General features: G+C 40.3%; 1 protein-coding gene across 1 annotated transcript in view; it reads left to right on the forward strand.

Moving 5' to 3' along the window:
- Positions 1-25,325, forward strand: part of LOC115629968 (dynein heavy chain 2, axonemal-like) — a 156,207-nt gene that overhangs the window by 121,657 nt on the left and 9,225 nt on the right. The window lies entirely within an intron of this gene.

The raw sequence follows: 25,325 nt of genomic DNA on the forward strand, positions 1-25,325 counted from the left end.
GTTTCTCAAATCCAAGAGTGGTCCGAGAATGCAACGTGGCGACATGTCCCAACGAAATACAACCCAGCAGACAACGTGTCCAGAGGATGTAATGTAGACGAGTTGCGTAGCTCCATTTGGTTTACAGGGCCAGCCTTCCTCATGGAATCGGAAGAAAATTGGCCTGTAAATGCTCACTTCAAACCGCTTAAAAATTCAGCTGCCCTAGAAATTCGTAAGTCTGCTGTAGTTTTACTCGCAGATCGGCAAGCCAATTACATTATCGAAGTTATCGAAAGCTACTCGTCCCATTCCAAATTGCTTAGGGTGTTCGTTTGGGTTTCTCGATTTATACAAAGGTGCCGAAAAGTCTCGAAGCCCTTTGATCCTATAGCCAAGCCAAGCGAACTCAATTTGGTATTCAACAAAAATGTTCAAGTAATCCAGGACAATGAGTTCGGTGACGAAATCGACAAGTTTCGAAAAAAGAGAGTGGGGGGACGATTATTAAATGCTCCTATCCCGTAAGAAGCCAAGTTTCCGTTGTTGCTTTCTAAAAAGTCGCAATTCATAAGATCGTACGTATCTTATTTGCATGTGTGAAATTGCCATGCTGGCCCTAGATTACTGGTGAGCCTGGCAAGCCACCGTACAAGTCGTACGTGGCTCTTTTTGTTTGTTTTGCCTCGAAAGCGGTTCACTTAGAGCTTGTGTCAGACCTAACCACTGATGCTTTTTTCTTGGCTTTTTAAAGGTTCGTCCGCAGGAGAGGCGTCCCTCGCAAAGTTTACTGCGACAACGCAATGAACTTAGTGGGAGCCGACAGGAAGCTGCAGGAGTTCCGAGCGAGATGGGAGAAGGAGGCGGAAGGCGTACGCGAATTCGCATGAAGGATGCGGTCTATGGGAGGCAGGTGTCAAGTCTGCAAAGCACCTGTTCCTACGGACGGTGGGCAATACGCACCTGACCGCAGGAGAGCTCGGAACCCTCCTGGCGAGCGTCGAGGCGGTGCTGAACTCACGGCCACTGGGACCTCTCAGCGCGGACCCCAACGACGGCGAGGCGCTAACCCCGGGCCACTTCCTAATCGGGCGGCCTCTTCTGGCGACTCCAACTCCACCGCTCCCGGACATCGACAGTCAAACCTGCTTAAGGCGATAGCGCAATGCCTCGTGTCTCAAGCACAGGTTTTGGCAGCGATGGTCCCGGGAGTACATCTCGAGCCTCCAGGTGCGAGTGAAGTGGTTCCAGGAGGAACCCAACGTCGTGGGACAACTCGTCATGGTGGCCGAAGACAACGTGCCGCCACAAAAGTGGGTAATTTATATAAAATGATATACATTTTCTTTGGCGCTCGAGCAGGGACTTGCTTGTTTAAAATAAAACAAGTAAAAAAGCTAAAGTCGGGTGTCCCAATAATTATAGAAAATAAAAAAAATAAAGAAAATAAAAAAAAAATGTTTGATCGATTTTACCTTTTCTCGGTATTCGAACTCACGTAAAGGGTTTATAATTGCACATTTACATAGCAATTGCGTCTGTGTGAGTGTATGTATGCCTATGTGCATCTATTCGTGTGTGAGTAAACATATTAGCAGTCAACCAAACAGCAACATCAACAACAGCCGCGGGCAGCGCTGGGGACAACTAAGTATAAATACACACAACCACACACACATACAAGCAGCTGTTCGTGTAGTTGCGTGCAAACGATTGACGCATATTCTTCTTCACGTTGCGGGAAGATGTACGTATGTTTGTATATGATTTTTTCTAATTGATCTCAATCAATTATAAGATATTATTATTTAAATTTTCTGTTAATTGCATTCAAACTTCGATGGAATTATTGATTGTATCAACGGATTTAACTATCGATAGTTTTGAGGCTCTAGCACATAGAGCATCCGACACATGCCCATCTCCAGCATCTCAGCTGATCGCATATTTACAGCGACTTACCGTGTTAGTGTTAGCTAACAACGCTACAAATATACTCTGAACAAATCTAAGAGTCATTTATCGTTAAGCCTATTTTGTGAGTTTATTCATGCGATTTCCAAAAGCAGAAACACACCTTTTACAGTTACATTCACAACAATCATATTTGGAATTGAAGACACAAATTAGTGTTGAATTAAAAAATTTAATACGTACTTATATATGTATGTATGTATATAGGCGGATAACGCCTGCATGAAAAATATAAATGTATTGTAGCGTAAATCGCCCTTTGGCCGAGCGGTGACCGGCGATTCGCTACGCAAAGCAATAGCGGGCAGGTGTGTAAAGCAGCAGGGACCGGCAACGTGGCGGCTGGCGAAGTGCCTGAAGTAACAAATCTGTATATCGGAGGCGCTCGTCGACGCTTGCCAGAGAAGGGCCCACTTTCAAAGAATTAACAGCAGTACCAAAGAAATAATTGCGCCGTTCAACTCAGCTTTCCTTTACTTCACTTTATTAGCCTTCAATGGCGATCAAAATAGGCAGATGGCCCAAATACTTAAGGATTTAATTTACACATATACAGATGCTTAAATGATGCGCATCAGTGGAGAACACAACCGTGTCGGTCCAGCGCACACCAGGAAGAGAAGCAACTCCTTAAAGTTAGTTGCGGTTGAAGCCTTGAAGTTGGCTGCGGCAGCATGGATCTTGTAAAAACAGCTGTTGATAGGTGGCGTATGTGGGCGTATCGATAAGCGCAAATCGATACTTGAGCGCCAAGCTCGCAGATTGAACTAAGCACTACCAATTTGCATTACAGTATGTACATATCAGCGTTGCCGAACGCTCCAATTTTGGCGGGACGTTCCGATTTATAAATCAAAATTAAATGTCCAGCGTCGGACTTTTCGGGGATATCTCGACCGTGCGTACAACATGCTGAGAAAGCACACAGTTAGGTCAGGACTGTCAGTCCGCCCGGTACGTAACCAAGATATGTACATATGTATGTATGTACGTTTAACCATACATAGTACATATTGTACTATATTTGCTATTTGCAAAATTAACTCTCTAAAAAACTTTAGAGAGCGTCGAAAGAAGACTATCATATAGTAATTAAACTAATAATTTTAAGCACATTTTACTTAGCCCAGCGAAGACGGGCAAGACCTGCTAGTATTAAATAAATGTGAACCGCTATAGGCAATTATTTAAAGTGCCAAATTTATTATTTTGTTATATACATACATACCTACATAAATATACATAGCCACTTTTACATACGCTGCTGCTTCCAAAAGTATTGCCTTCGACGGTCAGTCAACTGCAGTTATTCTCGTTTTCGTTCGCACTGCTAGACCCCTACACTTGCTGAGAACAGCATATTATTTTCGATTTCTCGTTTGTCACTCGACAATTTTCGTTCGATCAAAGTTTAAAACCGTAAATCAATATGAGTAAGGAATTGATCGAAGAACTTAAAAGGAAGCGCGAGGGCTGTATGAGGAGTATATGTCGTATGCAACGGCAATTAAAATTAGGCTCCATTTCGTTAGAGCAAGAACTCATATAGAAACTGCAAATATGTTGCAAAGCAAAAGAGCTGGAAGAAACTTGCATTATGACCAATTTCATGAGTCTTTTTGAAACTTTTGTTCACAATTATGACACACTGCATGATATTGAAAAATTCAATCACTTAATATCATGTTTGGCTGGTGACGCTTTAGGCACAGTTCGCGCCTTCCAAGTGACGGAAGACAATTATAGCAAAGCCATTGAAAGTCTAAAGCGGGTGTACGATAATGACTGCCTAATATTTTTCGATAACATATCGACACTTTTCAATCTGCAAAAGATTTCCCAGCCATCTGCGTCAGCTTTGAGAAGCCTGATCGACACAGTGTCGGCCACCTATGACCCACTTCTGTCAATTGGTGTCGACAAGAAAATCGCTAATGCTATTTTGATTTATTTAGTTATGGGCAAAGTCGATCCTACCACAAAATAGAAGTGGGAAGAGCAGCTCGATTACACAAAGCTACCACTATGGCGAGATTGTGAGACTGCTCTTAATAGGCGCTACCAGCATATTGTTGCTGAAGAAGCTAGTAAAGCTCAAGCGAAGGGCAGCCAGTCGAGCAATAACACTCAGACTCAAAAAACCGAAATTCTTGGAGGATAAATCATTCGTTCGTTGCTGCCAAAAACGAACAGAATAACCTTTATCAGTTTTGCAATTCAGCTGACCATTCGATTGGCAATTGCCAGGCGTATATTGCCTTGTAGTAGTATAGATATGGGGTCGCTACTACTTTTTCACCTAAACTTCCCACATTTAGCAAAGGCGCCCACCATGTGGTGTGGTAGATATTAAAAGGATATTCACCACTAATTTCCATCTGGTGACCCAATTAGACTAATCAAAACCTGTTATACAACTCAATACGACCTTGCTCAAATATATTCCCCTCAATATCAAAGTATCTAACCATATTTCACTTCCAACTGGAGAACCAATTCGAGTCTAATTAAATATCTTACGCAACTCAACTCTAACTTACTGAAATAATTGTAAGTTGTATCAGGATCCAAATCGCTGATCTGATTACGTAATATTTCTAAGTTGGCTCATGAACCAAACCACAAACCCAATTAGTTTAACTTGTATGGGGAAATATTCACCACTAATTTCCAATACAATCTTGTTCAAATATATTCCCCTCAATATCAAAGTATCTAACCATATTTCACTTTCAACTAGAGATCCAATTCGCCTAGCAGAAATCCTCTAATTAAATATCTTACGCAACTCAATTCCAGTTTACTAAAATAAATGAAAGTTGTATCAGGAACCGAACCACTGATCCGAATACGTAATATTTCTAAGTTGACGCATGATTTTTTTTTTTTTTTTTTGGCGAAAGCAATTCCCTCGGTTCTGGGCGGGCTTCTATTGCTTCATTCGCTCGCTCTAAATTAGAATTACATTCCTATGGTAAATACGGCGCTTGGACAGTGACCGAATAAATAATTATATCTCTGGGCCACGTTCACCACGCTATTACTTTTAAATAATCAGGTATAAGTTAAACTTTTCCACTTGTAATCGAGCTAAGCGCGCACAACTGTTCACTTCAGGGGTCGAAACCAAAAAGGAAGAGCTTGACCAACATCGATGAAAGGAAACCTTTGTTTGCGGGAATTCCTCCTTTCTTCCGTCCTTTGACAACGAGTGTCATGCCAAAAGAAATTCTTGATGATGTTACTCCCACTTTCACTATCCACCAGAGGGCGATAAATCCTACGATAGGAACAACCAAACAGAAGAGAACCAAAATAACTCCTTTGCCTACTTCTGGGCTCAAAAAAAAAGAATTGAAAATCGGTTATGCTGCGCGAGGCAAGCGCACTACACTGTATAAATAAATAACAGCCCGGTTGTTGTGGTGACGCTCGAAATTTTATCAATCAAAGTGGTATCATGGAGGGGCAGTTAACTCAAATACATATCGGTTATACCAACCTCCCAATCTTCGCCTATATTTTCAGGAAAATGTATTATGTTTGTAAATGCACATTTCACATTATCAGGAACTAGCAGGTATTGCCCGTCTTAACCCGGCTCAATATGTTTCAAATTGTATTTATTTTGTGTGTGCATAACCTACCCATATGTTTTCACCTTAAAGGTTACCAGTAGGAAGGCATTTAAGGTATTTAAATGAACATTTTCTGTTCTTGACAAAAAATTGTTCAGTAGTCCGTTACATTTTTGTTCTTGACAAACTATTTCGTTAAACGAACATGACCACTATACCTAATATTTTTTAAAGCTCGTTTTCCCCCCGTTGGAGCTAGAATTTTCCAAAAGCCTTTCTTAGTGTGCTCCTACACTATGATGGATACTATGAAACGATACTTGAGTCCAAATTTAAATTCACATTTGAGTCTTTTCGTGCCATATTGAGTCAATATGGAATATGAAACACGGCACACGTCAATGCCGTGCAGCGATGAGCCACGATCAAAAAGCACTGGCACCGATACCATCAAACTATCGAAGTTTTGAATGCAATAAGCAGAATATTTAAATAATGAAATCGAATTATTTATTGAGATCAATAAGAACAAATTTACATACATCTGCCCGCAATGCGAAGCAGAATATGCGTAGGTCCGTTATTCGGTTTCTGCTTTACTATCGCTTACGCAGTAACGACTGCGGCGTAGCGACGGTAACTGTAATTGCCTTTGCAATTAACATTAAATGGTCAAAACGAAAGAAGAAGAGCGAGCTAATGACTTGCAGTTGTTGTTGTTTTTGGAGCATTATTTTTTTTTTTACAATCAAACAACTGTGTTTGATTGCCCAATGTATACATTAATACGAATGTACATACATGCTATATTCATACACAGGCATACATACATATGTACATATGTTTCTCTTTACTTTTTCAACCCTACGTAGAGAACCGCACACATAGACACGAACTGTTGCTTGTTGTGTGTGAGTGTGTGTATGTGATGTCCCCAACTATTTGATATTTGTTGTTGCTGCATAAAGTTATTAATGAACACAATAATGCCTAATGCACTAAACAAAGAAAAAATTACTTTTAAAAATGTTATATAATTTTCAATTAATTAACATTTCTTGCTCTGTCAGTGCAAGACGAATGTACATACATACATATGTAGATACATATGTACATACATAGATGTGCACATATGTATCTATGGACATTCACACATTAGTGTCTCACATTTTGCTTTGGCTATTTCAATCGTTTGCACGCAACTACACGAACAGCTGTTTGTATGTGTGTGTGTGTGTGTTTTTTTTTTTTTTTTTTTTTTTTTTTTTTTTTTTTGTATTCTTTATATAAACTGACAAAGAGTGGAAAAATAACAATATAGAATTGATAGAAATAACAATAATAGTAATAATAATAGTAAAAGTAATAAAAATAATGATAATGATATACGCAGGTCAAAGTCCAGGCGGTACGGCCGTTAGGCATTGCTTCGCCCGGCCGATCAACCCGCTTATATCGCGCTCCTGTCCCGCTCCTGCTTCCTGAGCTTGCCCATAACGGAGGCCGCAAAGTTTGCGCTCGCAGCCCACGAATCTTCGTTAGCGAGCATGTTGGCCACAAAGTTCGACGCCGTTGGGGGTGATCCGGTTGTCGCCTCCAGTCTCCTTCTGTCCGCCCCAAACCTTGGGCAATGGAAGGCTACGTGGTTAGCATCTTCCGGTATCCCTCTGCAGGCCGGGCATTCCGCACTGGAGTCGTGCCCAATTCTATGAAGATAACTTCTGAAGCATCCGTGGCCGCTCAGAAGTTGGGTCAGATGGAAGTCGACCTTGCCATGTGTTCTGCCGATCCACGATGCTACGTTAGTGATTAGCGTGTCGTACGTCTAGCCGCCTCCCGCGCGTCTCTGCGAGGCCGCCCGGCAGCAAAACTGTGAAGGTAGCTCGCTTCCAGGACGAGGAGGTCGATAGGTGCCATCCCCGAGATCACCAGTACGGCATCGTCAGAAACCGTCCTGAATCCACTACAGACACGGAGAGCGCCAAGACGGTATGTAGCAGCGAGGTCGCGGATGTAGCTCCTCTTGTTCACCGCGGCAGCCCATATCGGTGCCGCGTACAGCATTATTGATCTGGTTACGCTCATAAGCAATAACCTTCGACCTTGCTTTGGGCCCCGAGTGTTGGCCATAATTCGGGCTAGCGCCCGTGTAGCCTCTGCAGCTTTTTTATTCGTCTGCTCCAGATGCTCACGAAAGCACAATCTCGTATCCAATCTAACCCCAAGGTAGTTAATTGAACGTTTGGACCGCACGAGAGTACCGTCAATTGAAATGTGCGCTTGCTCTACCGCCTTGCGGCTGCTGATTAGCACTGCCTCTGTTTTGCCCGCCGCTAGTTCCAGGCCCACGGTGTTCAGCCAGTCAATGATCGACCGGATGCAGCGGTTGCACGCGTCTTCCACGGTTTTGATGTCTTTCGCAACGCCTACAATTGCGACGTCATCTGCGTACCCCACTAGCTCCGTACCGGGTGGGAGTTGGAGGCGGAGAATGCCGTCGTACATGACGTTCCAGAGCAGCGGCCCTAGGACCGACCCTTGGGGGACGCCAGCAACAACATTGAGGGATTTGGTGCCAGACGATGTGTGAAACCTAAGTATCCGATCGCTAAGGTAACTTCTAATGGAGCTCACCAGGCACGTGGGTACGCCTTGATCCACCAGTGCGTTGAGAATGCATCCCCAGTCTGCCGAGTTGAATGCATTTTTGACGTCGAGGGTCACCACCAGGCAGTATTCTTTGGCACCACCCTTCCATCTGCTACCTGATATTGCCTTCGACGCAAAATCCACCACTCTACTGATCGCGTCTATGGTGGACCTCGATTTCCGGAACCCGTACTGATTGGGGGATAGACCGATTGCTGTTTCAAGCCTCGAGCAAAGCAGTCTCTCCAGCACCTTACCGATCGAGTCCAGGAGACAAATCGGCCTGTAGGATGAGGGGTCTTCGAGTGGTTTTCCCGGTTTCGGCAGTAGAACCAGGTTCTGCACCTTCCAGCAGGCAGGGAATATGCCTTCCCTGATACACCTTCCGAACAGAGTAGCGAACGCCCCAGGGTGCATACAAAGTGCCAGTTTAAGTGCGCGGTTCGGTATAGAATCCGGGCCCGGCGCTTTGTTGAGCTGCAAGCTACGAGCAGCCAGCAGCACTTCCTCAGTGGTGACGTCGCCTAAGGCAGGCGATAACTCGTTTCTGGTAGGGATCATCGCAGGCGACTCAGGTCTCGAGGGGAATAGGGTATTAACGATTCGTGAGAGTTTCTCAGCATCCATGGGAGCATTGCGTCCGCCAGCGTAGATTCGCTTCACAATGAGCTTATATGCTTTCCCCCAGGGGTCGTGCTCGGCTGAGTCGCACATCTCGAAAAAGCATCGCCTCTTGCTTGCTGCTATCGCCCTTTTCAGAGATCGCCTAGACTCCCGATAGGCATCCTGTCTGAGGGGCGACGAGGGTGTGCCGCGAGCTCTCTGCGCCATTCTTCTTGCCCTGATACAAGAGCTTCGCAGTTCCGCGATTTCGTTGGTCCACCAGTAAGCTGGTACGTGGTGGCGCCTATAGGGGCAACGTCTGTCCATGCTGGCGTCGCATGCCGCGCGGATTTGGGCCACGGCGTCCATAGACATAACTTCTGGATCGCCGGAGAGTCGGAAGCCGCTGAGGGCGCTTGCGAAGGATGCTGGACGGAAGGAATCCAGCTTGTATGCCACGTTGGCGGACGGTGGATTCAGCATGTTGCGGGAAGTTGCTCCGACTGTGATTGTGATGGCCACATGGTCGCTTGCCGTATAAGCGTCGCTAATGGACCACATGATCTGACTGTGGAGGGAGCTACTAGCATACGACAGGTCAATTATGGATCCGCTGCCTGCCCTGCTGAATGTGTGCTGTGACCCGGTATTCAGCAGCGTTAGATCCAATACTGAGAAAGCTTCCAGTAGAGTTCGGCCTCTCGCGTTAGTGGTGTTGCTGCCCCACTCAACTGCCCATGCGTTGAAGTCTCCGCCAATAATAACACGGCTACGTCCCCTGGCGTCGTCTACCAGAGCGTCGAGGACAGAGGCGAACTCCGATAAGGAAAGGCTGGGTGGAAGGTAGCAACTGTAGACCCACAGGTCAGAAACTTTGGCTCTCACGAAGAAGTTACCAGCTTTGCATTCCGAGAAAGCGGGCTAGGCTCACACAGCCATAGAGCAGCTTTGCCGGAAAGATCCACTGCCCAATTGCTGTTGCTGTATGTTCTATATGGCTCGCTGAGTAGCGCCAGACTAATATTCTGCTCGCCGATGGTCTGCAGTAGCAGGTCTTGTGCTGCGATGCAGTGGTTCAGATTGAGCTGTAAGAACCTTATCATCTTAGCAGTCTTACCGCCTCCTTGTACGCCGGACATTTAAAACTTCCTGTGGCGTGGTCCGTCGCTGGCAGACTGTCTTTTGCGCATAATGCGCATCTCGGGCTGTTTGAGCAGTTCCTGGCTAGGTGCCCCTTTACACCACACCTGTAGCACGAGTCCTTCAGATCTTCCGCGCTGCTACACCTTGCTGCCGTATGACCAAAGCCAAGGCACTTGTAGCAGCGAGTTGGCCTGATCACCCCTCGGATGCGGCAGATTGCCCAGCCTATTCTCACTTTGCCTGCTTCTATGAGCCTCCTTGCTTTCTCTGCTGGCAGAGATAGTACGGCAATCTGTTGACCACCGCTCACCTTGCGGATTGACTTCACTGCGTCCTGCCCGATGCTGAGGTCCTCGCTGACCGACCTTAGCGCTTCCAGTATCTCCTCCTTGGTGGCTAGCTCATCCAAATCCCGGATCTCTAATTGGGCCTCTTCCACCAGCGGCTTGACAACAGCCATACCCTGTAGGGCCGCCTCCACAGCTTCGTGGAGCTTACCAATGTCGTGCGTCGGTGATCTGCTCAGTTCTAAGAGCAAGCTGCCGTTACCCGTTCTTCTGATTCGTTGAACATCGTTTTTCAGTGACTGCAGAGCCGGAGCCGACTTCACTGCCTTCAAAATGTCAGCGTACTGGGCTTCTCCAACGCCTTTGGCTATAATGGCATCGGGTCTCCTGGTCTTCTGTCGTGTCTGACGCTGAACCTTCGTCCATGTATCAGCCTTGGGAGCGATAGAAGCGTCAGGGGGGTTACCATTTCCCTTCACTACCTGAGCGAGGTCTTGCGGCTGAGTGTCTAGGGCTTGGCCACTTGTACTCTGCGATGCGGAGGCGAGCTTCTGGTCACGCGTTTTATGCTTCTTTGGAGGAGTCGCGCGCTGGTTGCTTTTGGGGTCCCTGAGCCTTTTTGGGGTGCCAGCTTGGGGGTGGCTGGACACTTTGGGCCAGGCCTCAGCAGTTTGAATGCCAATATCTCTCGAATACTGCTTCGCTCCAGTGCATGACCAGTCTATTTTGCTGCAAATCGAGCTGTGCAGCTTCAGCATCTCAACAAAAATCTCCTTATCCTGCTGGTTGACATGTCGCTTATTTTGACCCTCGAAAAGACGGCAAACCGCCTGCAGGTGGGAGCCCAGTTCCTGCATCTCTGCCTGAGCGGTGGTTGGTTGGGCTGTGGGACCGCTAGACGCCACTACTATCGGCAAAGGCGTAGGCGACGAAGGCGCTGCCAGAGGTGTCGAGAATGGCGTGTTCGCCGGCTCGGCTGCGTTTGCTGCACGCGAAGAAGCAGAAGATGGACACAAGAGGGGATAGCTGTGGAGCGTCACGGACGGTGGAGCAGACTTTGGTGGGGATCTGGCCACCAGAGACCTACGCGCGAAAGGATTCGCGCCTGCTACCGCTTCGTTGGTTTTTAGCCACAATTCTTCACCCAGGGTTGCCAAAGGCGCGCCTTGCGTAAAGGAAAGAGGCGACTCCAGGTAGACCGTAGGTTGCGCCGGTTGTACGCCTGGTGGCTGGTCGGAGGGGGCCACTTTCTGTAGCCCATGCAGTTGCATGTCGGTCATAGAGGCGGGTTCGTGGCGAGTTCCCTCGATGGCCAAGTATTTCTCCTTGACGGGATGGGGGTTATCCCGCCCCTGCTCGGTCACCAGAGCCCCACTGGGATGCACCGCCGATGCGGTAGGGGTTGGAATATAGCCGGTCCGGCCTTTATATAAACTCGCTTAAGAACCCAGCCAAAATATGTTTTGATCCTAAAAGGCTGCACCAGGATTTGGAGTATTAGGTCCGAATTACCGGGAGGTCCTAAAAGTATGCAGCACCAGCGCTGCAATTTACCAAGCCTTGAACCGCCCTCTGGTGTCAAAGCCTGGCACTCTCTTGAGGAGCGGCTGGGTGGCCACCAGATGGTAAAATGCAACCCTGCGTAAGCTGGGCAGCCAGCTGTTGTGAATGCAACTGTGGGACTACCTATAGCGCGTGGGCGGAGCAAGAGCGAAAATAAAAACAAAAAGTATACTCACGCTAGGCCTGCTTGACCAGCGCTAGTACGTCTCAGTAGGGATCAAAGTTCAGGGGTCAAAGTCCAGACGCCGGACCACCAAACCACAAAGATGGGGCAGGAGTGGCACCCGACCAGGCTTGTGTCACAGACAGAGGTGAGTACCTTCCACACCTTAGTGACCACCAAGTGTTGGGTAAAAAACAATTTGTTGCAGCCAACTTGCTACTCAAAAATGAAGGAAAAATGACGACCGAAAGAAACACGTCCGCGCGCTCACTTTCACTTTCACTTTTTCCTGTGTGTGTGTGTGTGTGTGTGTGTGTGTGTGTGTGTGGGTGTGTGTGCGCGTGTGTGTGTGTGTGTGTGTGTGTGTGTGTGTGTGTTGTGTGTGTGTGTGTGTGTGTGTGTGTGTGTGTGTGTGTGTGTGTGTGTGTGTGTGTGTGTGTGTGTGTGGTGTGTGTGTGTGTGTGTGTATGTATACTTAGTTGTCCCCAACTGTTTGATATTTTGTATTGTTTGTTCTGCCTGCTTTTGCAAAATGCACATTTTGAAAATCCTTGAATGCAAAGGTGTAGGTTTAGTTACGTAGATTACATTATTATTATTATTTCGAACATCCGAGTATGCAGTTTTGTTTGTATTCTTTAATTGATTTTAGAAACTAAGTTTTAAGTCGATCGGTTGAAAAATGCGGATTTTTCAAACAAACTTTGGAGCTACTTTTCCCCCCTTTGGAGCTCGAATTTTCCAAAATCCCTTCTTAGTGCTCATCTACACCATGATAGGATACTTTCAGCATCCTATCTTTTACCGTGTGGGCTGTGGGCTGTTGACGCGGTTTGCTTTTGTGCCCCAACATTTTTTTACTGGAAAACACCCATATTTTAGGCTCAAAAAAAAATATCAAAAAACCAAGTACACAGTTTTTCTTGGAATTGTTCTGAGAGTATACAAACTAAGTTTGAAGTTAATCAGATGCAAACTGTAGATTTTTCATACAAACGTTGGAGCCTGTTTTCCCCCTTTGGAGCTTGAGTTTTCCAAAATCCCTTCTTAGTGGGGACCTAGACTATGAAAGGATACTTGAGTCCAAATTTCAGCTTCCTATCCTTTACCGTTTGGGCTGTGCGTTGATCACCAATCAGTCAGTCAGTCAGGACAAACTGTTTTATATATATAGAAGACATTCATAGAATTATTGCTTAGGACTGTGATAAAGAATATGAATTAATGATAAGAAATCCAATTTAATTTATTTTTACCAATTTGAACTGGTTTTGTTTTACGACTCGATTTACGCAGTATTTCTTTATCCTTAGCATAGTCAAGACTAATGCTAGTATTTTTATAGCCTGTACCCAAAGGGTGAAAGGCTATACTAGTTTTGTGCGCATGTATGTAACACACAGAAGGAGGCGTGGCAGACCCCACAAAGTATATATATTCTTGATCAGGATGAGAAGCCGAGTCGATATAGCCTTGTCCGTCCGTCCGTCTGTCCGTCTGTCTGTCCGTCTGTCCGTATGAACGCAAGGATCTCAGAAAGTATAAGAGCTAGAATAACCAAACTTGGTTTCCATATTCTCCTAAGACCGAGAAAGTACGAGTTTGAGTTTTTTTTCGATGCACCCCCCCACTCCCCCGCAATTCGTGTTTTTTCTTATAACTTCCGTAATTCTCGGAATTTAAAAATCAATTTTGGTAGGTACATCCAGTTAGTACTAATGTGTCCGTGTGCCAAATTTCATCATGATAGGTCAATTCTGAAGAAAGTTATAGCCATAAGTAAAATCGCTGCTCATGCGCTGCCTCTGTCGGCAGCGCTGCCCGCAGCTGTTGTTGTTGCTGCTTTGGTTCAACTTTGTGCTGCATACATACACGCATATAAACACGCATAGGTACGTGATGTAAATGTATGCTGTTAAAACTAAACATAAACATATATTCTAATTTAATTTAATTAATTAATTCATTAATTTTTTTTAATAATTTAATTTTTTTTTAAATTTTTCTTTTTTGTGGAGAGTACAGGCTATTTTACTGTCGGGCTTGCTCGACTGTAGCGTTCTATCTTGTTTTCTTTTTGTAGTTGCTCAGCTTTTCTTTAAGAGCGATTGTTTTCTTTTGATGCTTGCTCTTTAACGTAATTATCGGTTTTAACTTCTTGAAGGATTGTTTTTGTGGACTATGTTCTGATACAGCGTCATACTTTCTCTTTCTTGTTATTGCTTCAATTTCAGGCTCGTCCAACAATGAAGGCATCTGATTTTCATTTTCTACTTTTAAATTTTCAGAATAATTTAAATTTATTGTTTCATATGGATTCGTATAGTTTATTTCATCTATTTGGGTTTGGTTTGTGTTGGATAATTCGCTTAAATAAAGTATATATATTCTTGATCAGCATGACGAGAGAAATCGATCTAGACATGTCCGTCCGTCTGTCCGTCTGGATGAACGCGAGGATCTCAGAAACTATAAAAGCTAGAATAACCAAAGTTGGCATCCAGATTCTCCTAGGTCCGAGTAAGGACGAGTTTATTTTATTTTTTGTAATTTCCCCCCCCTTCCCCCGCTACAGAATTTCGTCAATAGCGTCCACATTTCAAATGCTACCTAAACCAAACTTTGCACACATAATTTATAAGTAATTGTTTTATTCAATTCTGTCAATTCTAAGAAAAGTTATTAGCGAAACAAATTCTCGCCAGTACAACCCCCACAAACTGCAGCAACAAGTTCGCTCTTCTTCTTCCTCTTTTTGCTGCTGCTTTGGGCGCATATAACTCAGTGACGGAAGTTTACCTGGGTACAGGGTATTACACTGTCGGGCTTGCTCGACTGTAGCGTTCTCTCTTGTTTTATTTAAGTAAATGTTGAGTTCTTGTCTTATTTTTATCCACTTGTCAAAATCACTGAGCCTTTTAGTCAGAAAAATAGGTAACAGCTTTCTATTTATTAAATTTTCTCCCGTTTCGTCATGCAAGAGTTTGTGATATGTGTTAGGATGTAAAACTATTACTTTAGTTAATCGGTTATGGTTTTTAAACATTTTCTAAAATCTTTCCAAAAATGCCTCCAAGTAAAGATGAAATTAAAACTGGAAGAAACCCACCGTTTTGTATTAGAACTTTTCTCTTTGAATTTATTGAGCGTTTTGGGCACGAAATCTTACGTAGTACATTTTTATACCGTTTCAGATGGTTGAGTTGCTTGCCGTTTAAATTGTTGTTTCCACTTAAAATGTTAAATACAATTTCAACTAATGTTTTTATAAGGTCATTTCCGGTATGGCTTATTATTGCTTTTCTTAATTTAGAGTTAGCCTTTTTCAGAACATACAACATATGCTTGTTCACTTTCAGCCGTTTTAGCTCTTTTTGTAAACCATTTTCAGTTATATCGCAGTAGCAATATGAGAATTCTGCACTGAAAATACTTGTACAAAACCTTAGAAGGTCGTTCATTCGTTGAGTAAGATCGATAAGTAAATAACCATGCGGTTCTTCTGTTACTTCCTTATATATTCTCATTAATTCATTTGGGCTTTCAGGGTAAATTTGCCTAGCTAAGTATTGAAATTTCAGTTTATCTCGAGGATTTTTAAAAACAATGATGTATTTAGTATTCAGTGATATATCCCGTGTATGTGAAGATTTATGAAATATGTTTTGTGTAACCACTATAACAGATAAATTTCTATGATGCGACCCTAGAGTTAGCCTTTTTCAGAACATACAACATATGCTTGTTCGCTTTCAGCCGTTTTAGCTCTTTTTGTAAACCATTTTCAGTTATATCCAGTAGCAATATGAGAATTCTGCACTGAAAATACTTGTACGAAACCTTAGAAGGTCGTTCATTCGTTGAGTAAGATCGATAAGTAAATAACCATGCGGTTCTTCTGTTACTTCCTTATATATTCTCATTAATTCATTTGGGTTTTCAGGGTAAATTTGCCTAGCTAAGTATTGAAATTGCAGTTTATCTCGAGGATTTTTAAAAACAATGATGTATTTAGTATTCAGTGATATATCCCGTGTATGTGAAGATTTATGAAATATGTTTTGTGTAACCACTATAACAGATAAATTTCTATGATGCGACCCTTTAGTAAACAATTCACAAACATGTTTAGTAAATGCTCCCATCATTAAGTCATCCAATATTATTAGAACAGGCTCATTTTCATAATTTTCAAAAGATTCAGGAACACCTTTGTAGTATTCAACATTATTAAAATTAGGTCTTGCATTCTCTTCTCCATAGCACCAAATGACTCGATTGATATTTTCACTTATCAACGACTGTTTCATAAGAAGAAGATTTCTTAAAAAAGTGGTTTTTCCTGATCCTGAAGGTCCACTAATTAGCATCGTGAACGGGTGTACAAATTGAACCAACATTTTGTAATTTAAATTTCATATATTTCGTAATTAGAATTTTCTAGGAATACAAAAATCTTAAACAAATTATTGAGTGCACATTTGGTTGTTAGTTTTGCATGTATTCTACAATTAGTCAAATAGTTTGGGAAACATGATAAGCTTTTTCCCATATCAACATCGACAATATTAGTCGTCAAATATTTTCGTAAAAACTGTTTTTTAATTTCTCCTCGTACAATGACTGTAGAAAAACTATTTAGCGGCGATAGGTTCAAATATGATATATTGCCAGAAGACCAGTCTAGTCCATTTATATTCATAAGGGTTATGTACTGCGTTTTCCTAACATCATTATCCAGCTCCTTAGTACCATATGGAGGTTTAAAATAAAAAAAATTTGGTAGCACTGAACCAGTTTGCATGAATGCCAATTCCTTAACAAAGATTTGCTTATTATTTCCATAAACATATTGAAAATCCACTGCTACGCTTGAATTTCTATCGATTTTTAACATTTCGACTTGATGACAATTTCAATACTGAGTTCCTTTTATTATATCAAAGACTCTTTATATAGAGGCAGCAAAGACATTTTCTAGTTAGTTCGTTAGACGTTTTCAAATAAAATGGATCATCAGCTAACAAGCAAATGCAATAAGAACTAAAAAAAAAAAAAAAACCAAAATCATGAAATTATTTTTGGTTTCGAATATTACATAATACATAATCTAAAGTTAAAATGTGGATTTTCTACAAGCCGAAAATTTACTCCTATCGTTTGGATTCAACAAAACAAAAATAACTGGATTGGATTAGAAAAAGAGGAGTGGATTCAATTACTAACCTATAAGGAGTATATTCAACTAAAACTTGATCAATACGAGTTTTTAATGCCTGATACTATAATAGACCACCCTCTGTTGCAGACAATAAAATGTAATTTTAAATTTAGAAAAAATGATAGACAGTGTATTATGACGTTGAACCAGTATGGTAACAAAGTTGAGTTTGATAGTAAAATATGGAGATCGTTTTTAAGAGTTGGTGTAATGATAACAACATTTTTGTGCTGGAATACGATATTACAAAAGCAGATTTCTTTTATTTATCACAATCACATAATTCCTAAATGTGTAGAGCTTAATAAATATGAAATACATTTAAGCGAATTGAATGCTTCATATTCGCAAGATGTCCGAATAGATTTAACTCGCATATGTTTTGAAATTTCTAAAAAGATGTGTAAGGAAATAAAACATGATGTTAGTGTGTATAAGCGGTATAACAGTTTTACAAAAGCAACTTAGGAGAGAGACATTAATTTAAGTACATATATAAATAAGCAATTTAAAATGAGTAAAGAACAAGTTGTTTTTGAAATTCATAAACAAGCTAGAAGAAACTTTACTCGACGCAAATTTGTACAAAAAGGATTAAATGATACTTGGCAAATTGATTTAGTTGAAATGATTCCATTTCAAAAATCAAATAATGGATACCGCTACTTGCTCACTGTCATTGACACATTCTCAAAATTTGCTTATGTAGAACCAGTTAAAAATAAAACTGCTGAGGACATCGTATCAGCAGTTACAAATGTTTTTTTGAGATCAGATGTAATTCCTAAAAATATTCAATCAGATCAAGGCAAAGAGTTTTTTAATAGAAGCTTTAAGCTTTTAATGAATCAGAAAAGAATCAATCATTACCATACCTTCATACATTTAAAAGCTTCGATCTGCGAGCGCTTTAACAGAACCCTTAAAAATCTTATGTGGAGAATGTTTAGTATGCAAGGAAACAATAGATGGATAGATCGAATACAAGATTTAGTATCAAAGTATAACAACACATATCATAGGACCATTAAAATGAAACCCACTTCTGTTGGAAAGCAAAATGGATTCGGTTCGAATAAGTAAATACAAAGGGCATTTCGAAAAAGGTTATGAACCAAACTGGACCACTGAAATATTTACAGTAAAAAAAGTTAAGTCAACTTCTCCAGCGACGTATACTTTACAAGATTATAACAAGGAATTGATTGAGGGTTCATTTTATGAGTATGAACTTCAAAAGGTTAAAGATAAGAATGCTTATCTCGTTGAGAAAATTTTGACAACTAAAGGTAATAAGGTATTGGTAAAATGGTTAGGTTTCGATGAAAGCCATTCATGGATCGCTAAGAAAAATATATTGTAATAAGAGCATTAATAAAAAAATTCATTAACAAAGACAATTGCTTTTCAATAATTTATTTATTTGTTTAAATACAAGTTTATTTACATATACAATACATATACAGTTCATTGATGCTTATAAATATATAAAATGCTATGTTTTAAATAGAAAATACAATGAGAATTTTCGTGATTTTGGATTCAAGTCAATTTTATAATGACCCCACGCTAAAGTATTAATTCTATCTTCAGTATCTTCAGTATCTTCTTATCATCTTTATAATTAAGACTTAGTTTATTTACAATTTCAGTGTAAAGAGTATGTGCCCTGCTTCTTATCACCCTTTGCTGTCCCAAAGATATTTTCCTTTTTCGGATACATTCAATATAATCGGAATGATTTAATTTTGTTATAACAGATCTCTTAACACCTTTTACTTTTTTAATTTCACTATCAATTTCTTTTGTTGTTTCAACGATATATGAATAAGCTTTTGCTTTCAAACCCGCGAAGGACTTCATTATATTCCCAGCATTTTCATCCTTCATTAAACCTAGTTCCTTGTTATTAGCAGGTAATATTCCGAATCTATTTCTTTCATTATAGTTTGATGTATCGAATCTTTCAGGATATTGTTTAATTAATTCATATATGTCAACGGTTGAAGATGTAATAAAAGAGTCGGTATCCATGTATACTATTTTAATTGTGTCTGATACGGTAGTAAGAAATTCGTAATAAAATTCATACATCAACCATTTTGAAAGTTCTAAAACTGTGAATCCTATATAAATCGGCTTATCATATACTATTTCTAGTTGAGAAAGTTCTACTGCTTCTAAATCATTATTAAATATTTCAATGCTATGGCAATTCGGCATAGCTACAAGTTGTCTGTAACCCACAGAGTTTTGAGCTGATTCATATCTACTCACTAGTCTAACATCTCGACGTTTCTCGACATTTTCCATGGTTTTACCATAAACGGCATTGTTCATTAATTTAAAAAAATTATTTTCAAAGTAGTTTTTCGCCTTTTTCCTATGCTCTGTATTCAGGTCAATATACGGCTTTAGGCAAGGGCTTTGTTTAAAAGAGAGTACTCTATGAAACAAGTTCGCTCTTCTTCTTCCTCTTTTTGCTGCAGCTATGGGCGCATATAACTCAGTGACGGAAGTTTTCCTGGATACAGGGTATTACACTGTCGGGCTTGCTCGACTGTAGCGACAATTACTGTAGTAGACAATTATATATAAATTATGTGTGCAAAGTTTGGTTTAGGTAGCATTTGAAATGTGGACGCTATTGACGAAATTCTGTAGCAAGGGAAGGGGGGAAAATTAAAAAAAAAACATAAACTCGTCCTTACTCGGACCTAGGAGAATCTGGATGCCAACTTTGGTTATTCTAGCTTTTATAGTTTCTGAGATCCTCGCGTTCATCCAGATGGACAGACGGACGGACAGACGGACGGACATGTCTAGATCGATTTCTCTCGTCATGCTGATCAAGAATATATATACTTTATGGGGTCGGAGATGCTTCCTTCTGTATGTTACATACTTTGCACAAACCTAATATACCCTTTTTACCCTACGGGTACAGGGTATAAAAATTCAATCACTTAATATCATGTTTGGCTGGTGACGCTTTAGGCACAGTTCGCGCCTTCCAAGTGACGGAAGACAATTATAGCAAAGCCATTGAAAGTCTAAAGCGGGTGTACGATAATGACTGCCTAATATTTTTCGATAACATATCGACACTTTTCAATCTGCAAAAGATTTCCCAGCCATCTGCGTCAGCTTTGAGAAGCCTGATCGACACAGTGTCGGCCACCTATGACTCACTTCTGTCAATTGATGACGACAAGAAAATCGCTAACGCCATTTTAATTTATTTAGTTATGGGCAAAGTCGATCCTACCACAAAAAATAAGTGGGAAGAGCAGCTCGACTACACAACGCTCCCACTATGGCGAGATTGTGAGACTGCTCTTAACAGACGCTACCAGCATATTGTTACTGAAGAAATTAGTAAAGCTCAAGCGAAGGGCAGCCAGTCGAGCAATAACACTCAGACTCAAAAAGTAATAAATGCTAGCAGGATAAATCATTCGTTCGTTGCTGCCAAAAACGAACAGAATAACCTTTGTCAATTTTGCAATTCAGCTGACCATTCGATTGGCAATTGCCAATCATATATTGCCTTGTCAGTGCAGCAAAGGTTTGACTTCGCTAAAGGTGCGCCTTTGTGCATAAACTGTCTCCGACGAGGCCACACAGTAGCGAAGTGTAAGGCAAAGAAATGTAGCGTGTGCCAACGTTCTCATCACACACTGCTACATATTTATACTGCTAGCACAAATCTTGCGTTACCACCACCCTCTCAGCCACCACATCTTCAAGATAGCTCTTCCACTTCGCATGCCATGCATGCGACTGCTTCGGATAGAGTGGTTCTTGCAACAGCAGTCGTGAGCGTTAAAACGAAAAGTGGCGATTTCGTTTTAGCAAGAGCATTGTTAGATTCTGGGTCACAAGTCAACTTTGTGACTGAGGATCTAGCTCAAAAGCTACAGCTCAGACGAGAGGATACGTGTATGGTCTTGCGCGGCATTGGAGACACCAATGCGCGTGCCAAGAAAAGAATTCATACAGTGGTGAAATATTTAATAATCCTATTTCATAGGTACTTAAGAAGCGAAAGTCGGAAATAGGAAGTTCTTGGGACATAGCCCAACCATATAAATTGTTAGCATCAATATATGCTAAAAAAAAATCTTATCCTGTGCTGGATTAAAATTTTTTAAATATTCATTATTAGCAGTTACTAGCCTTTGCTTACATTGTGTTAAACCATCTCGTATAGCAACTTTTAAGAAATTGTATATATTAGGATCACTGATTTGCTCTAAATTTACTTTAGTAATTTTTAACATAGCATCCCAAGAAAGTGAGGGAGCTGTTACATAATTGTATATTTGTTTACAAATATTTCTAAAATTTTCAAAAATATCTGAAAGTATTAGAACATCGCTTCGCAAATACAGAAGAAGATATTCTTTTAATGATTTACACTTAAATGTGCTCCAAACTTTATGAGCAAAGCTGTAATCTTTTATTGAACATTCCTCATCGGCTAAGGAGTTATAAAAATGTTCTCTACTTGGTAAACTAGTATCATCCAATTTTTCAAATGTATCCAAATAGTCATACGGAAAGATACCTTTTCTACACATTAAGTCAAACTTTTGACCCTGGAACTGATTTTTTAATAAGTGAAAATTATCCTTATCCATATAACTTGCTAAATTTTCTAAGCTAGAGTTCAAAAATCTATTAGAATCTATGAAGTTTATATTATACAAATATCTATTATCTTTTACAACTTTTTTAGTAACTGTTATATACAACTCCTTATTGCATGGAATTGCAGTTAAGTTTTTACCTAGCTGGCATATAAATAAATGAATATCATACCTAGATAAATTATGAAAAACTACAGGGAAGGCTGGAAACTTAAACTTGCTATACATTTGCTATGTATAGGCCCCATATACTCGCCATTAAAATAATTATAAGCCTTTTGTCGATCACCATCAGGAATGCCCTTTTCACAGGCGCAGCATTTTTCGTATTCCTGTAGGATTGCATCTGCGATGTCGAGTCCCTCCAATGGCTTAGCAGGTTTTGACCAGTATAGGTCATAAAGTCTGTCTGTTGTAGCTTGTAAGGCTAGACAAAACATATCCATACAATCCTTTCCTGAAAATTTAAATGTTTCATATTTTTCAAAACTTGTTTAAATGGTGCTATAAATTACCTTCATATTGCCATGTTTCATTTAGTTCAGGTCTATATTTATGGACTACATTGAACGAAACCGCACAGGCAGTATGCTTCTGGGCCTTTGTAGTGGACGATACGTTGGGCGAGTTTAAAGATGTGCTATATCTCTCCAAAACAGCATCAATATCCGCATAGATGGTGACAGGTGGAGATAGTTTTTAGTTTTTTCTCAAACGTAATTGACGATCCTGGAGCAGGATAGCTAGCTCTTACTTTACCACACTCTTTTTCATTATGAGTTTTATGGCCTTGGGTATAATAATGAAGGCATGACTAGCAAAAAGTACCACCTGATACATGACTCGCTGTAAACTGTGACTTTAGGAGTCTTTTTGTGTCCCTTATCAGTGCATAATGGTACTGATGCTTTTTTTCATTATAAAATGCCAGCATGCTTTTATGAATTTCTTTTTTCTGCTTCGTATGATAGGATGGTCCAACGACCTTCGAACTTCCATCAGAGCGTTTTTCCAAAACAAAGATATTAACACTGAATTTGCGATTCAATGTTTCAAAACGAGCTATATCTGTTCTATCAACAGGAAAAGTCATTCCAGTAAAATCCAATGTCTCCCGTTCATATGTTATTTTGTTTGATGATATGTCGTTTATCCTATATGTTTTTGTAGCTGTTAACAAATTCAGAGGCTCTTCAGGATATTTTCGAAACCTTATTGCAGCTAAAACGGTCCATTTAAAGCAATATGCATCATTATTCATAACATTTGTTATTGCTCCTTTGGTTCTGATATTGGATGGCAGCGGGCAGTACGATGAAGCTCGAATGTGCTCCAATTTCTTAACTACCATTTCGAAATATGTAAATTTTTGAATTTCCCATCCACTATCTTTTTCTTGAAACTCACTTGATGATAAAGCAAGATTTTCAATTGTTTTATCTAATTCAGCATCAATTTCATCGATATTGTAGATGCTATTTAATGTAGTGGCAAAGTGCTTTAACGACGCAATAGTTCCTTCCTCTGAATTTTTAACATATTCACCGAACAGTTTTAAGCTGTACTTAATAACAATATGCTCATTGATGCTTAGTTCGAGCAGAGTTTTAATATCTTGCTTCGTGTGGTTATAAAATTCTTTTGCGTCTATTATATTTTCACGTTCCCCCTTAATGCGATAAATTTGGCATGGGAAATTGTTTGTTGGTGAAATTACAAGGACGTTCTTGTTGCCATCTAGTTGCTTAAAAGCAGTGTCTTTATGAGCTGAGCTTCTCAAATGAATTTTATAAAATTTTGCCGGAACTTTTGCTTTGCATATCAAGCAGTCTACATCGGGCTCAGATCCTTTCATTTTCTTCGAAGCGCGTAAGCTTGCGGTTTCCTCTTCTTGCTCAGAAAATGCCCTTTTACTAATTTTAGCTGCCGCCGCCATCATTGTGGTGAATGCGTTCCTTGGTCCTGAGCACTCAGCGTAGTGTTCCTCAATGGCTTCAACGCCTTCAATGGTGGTATTGCATTGATCACAACTAAGTTTTAAGGCCATTGTTGTATTGGTTTTTAGTTTTTTAACACAACGTTTGTTTTATTTATTTATTTTTATTTTTTTTCACTGAATCACGTTAACGCTTTTTCTGTTTTTGTTTTTTGTTTTTTTGGTTTGAAAAAAATTAAATTGCACTGAAATTGTTTATTCGCGCAAACCACTTTGAAAAATGTTTTTGGTATTTATTTTTTAAACTTGAAAAACGTTGAGTGTTGTAGCGCACTGCTTACAGTAAACTGCAAAGGAACCGGAATCGTTCCTCGCGTTTTATTCAGCAGCAGGTAAGAAGTAATGGACTTAGAAGGGCGGTGTTCATTTTTCTTTCATATATTTTTTTCTCTAGCTCAAAAATCATAAACTCATCATTTTATGGTCTGTCAGAGACAGTTAAAGCACTTCACCATTTTCAAATCAACCCAAAGAAAAGTCATAAATAACTCTGCAGGTATTGGAACACATTATGTGCTCAAGCAGTAAACAATAGCTAACAGCTGGAACTCCAAGTAGTATAGATATAGGAAAGCAACCTTTAAATGCGATAAGAAAACGTTAAGAAAAATGGTGAAGAATGAAATGAGGAAGCATATTTATCAATGAGTTTAATTTTATTTATTACGATAATAATGATTACAAAACTCAATCGAACCCGAAGGGTTCGCTTATGCGTTCGAGCATGGTTTTAATTCTTATTGATGTATTCGTACTTCAATGCTTTATGCACTAGTGCACCAGATTAACTAACGCTTAGTATTTACTACCAAAAATATATAAACATTGCTTTCACCAAAAAAAATCATGCGTCAACTTAGAAATATTACGTATTCGGATCAGTGGTTCGGTTCCTGATACAACTTTCATTTATTTTAGTAAACTGGAATTGAGTTGCGTAAGATATTTAATTAGAGGATTTCTGCTAGGCGAATTGGATCTCTAGTTGAAAGTGAAATATGGTTAGGTACTTTGATATTGAGGGGAATATATTTGAACAACATTGTATTGGAAATTAGTGGTGAATATTTCCCCATACAAGTTAAACTAATTGGGTTTGTGGTTTTGGTTCATGAGCCAACTTAGAAATATTACGTAATCAGATCAGCGGTTTGGATCCTGATACAACTTACAATTATTTTAGTAAGTTAGAGTTGAGTTGCGTAAGATATTTAATTAGACTCGAATTGGTTCTCCAGTTGGAAGTGAAATATGGTTAGATACTTTGATATTGAGGGGAATATATTTGAGCAAGGTCGTATTGAGTTGCATAACAGGTTTTGATTAGTCTAATTGGGTCACCAGTTGGAAATTAGTGGTGAATATCCTTTTAATATCTACCACACCACATGGTGGACGCCTTTGCTAAATGTGGGGAGTTTAGGTGAAAAAGTAGTAGCGACCCCATATCTATACTACTACTTACTTCGATTGAGTTTTGTAATCATTATTATCGTAATAAATAAAATTAAACTCAT

Source organism: Scaptodrosophila lebanonensis, unplaced genomic scaffold (assembly GCF_003285725.1).
Source record: "Scaptodrosophila lebanonensis strain 11010-0011.00,11010-0021.00 unplaced genomic scaffold, SlebRS2 tig00000179-arrow-arrow-pilon, whole genome shotgun sequence".
Lineage (NCBI taxonomy): Eukaryota > Metazoa > Arthropoda > Insecta > Diptera > Drosophilidae > Scaptodrosophila > Scaptodrosophila lebanonensis.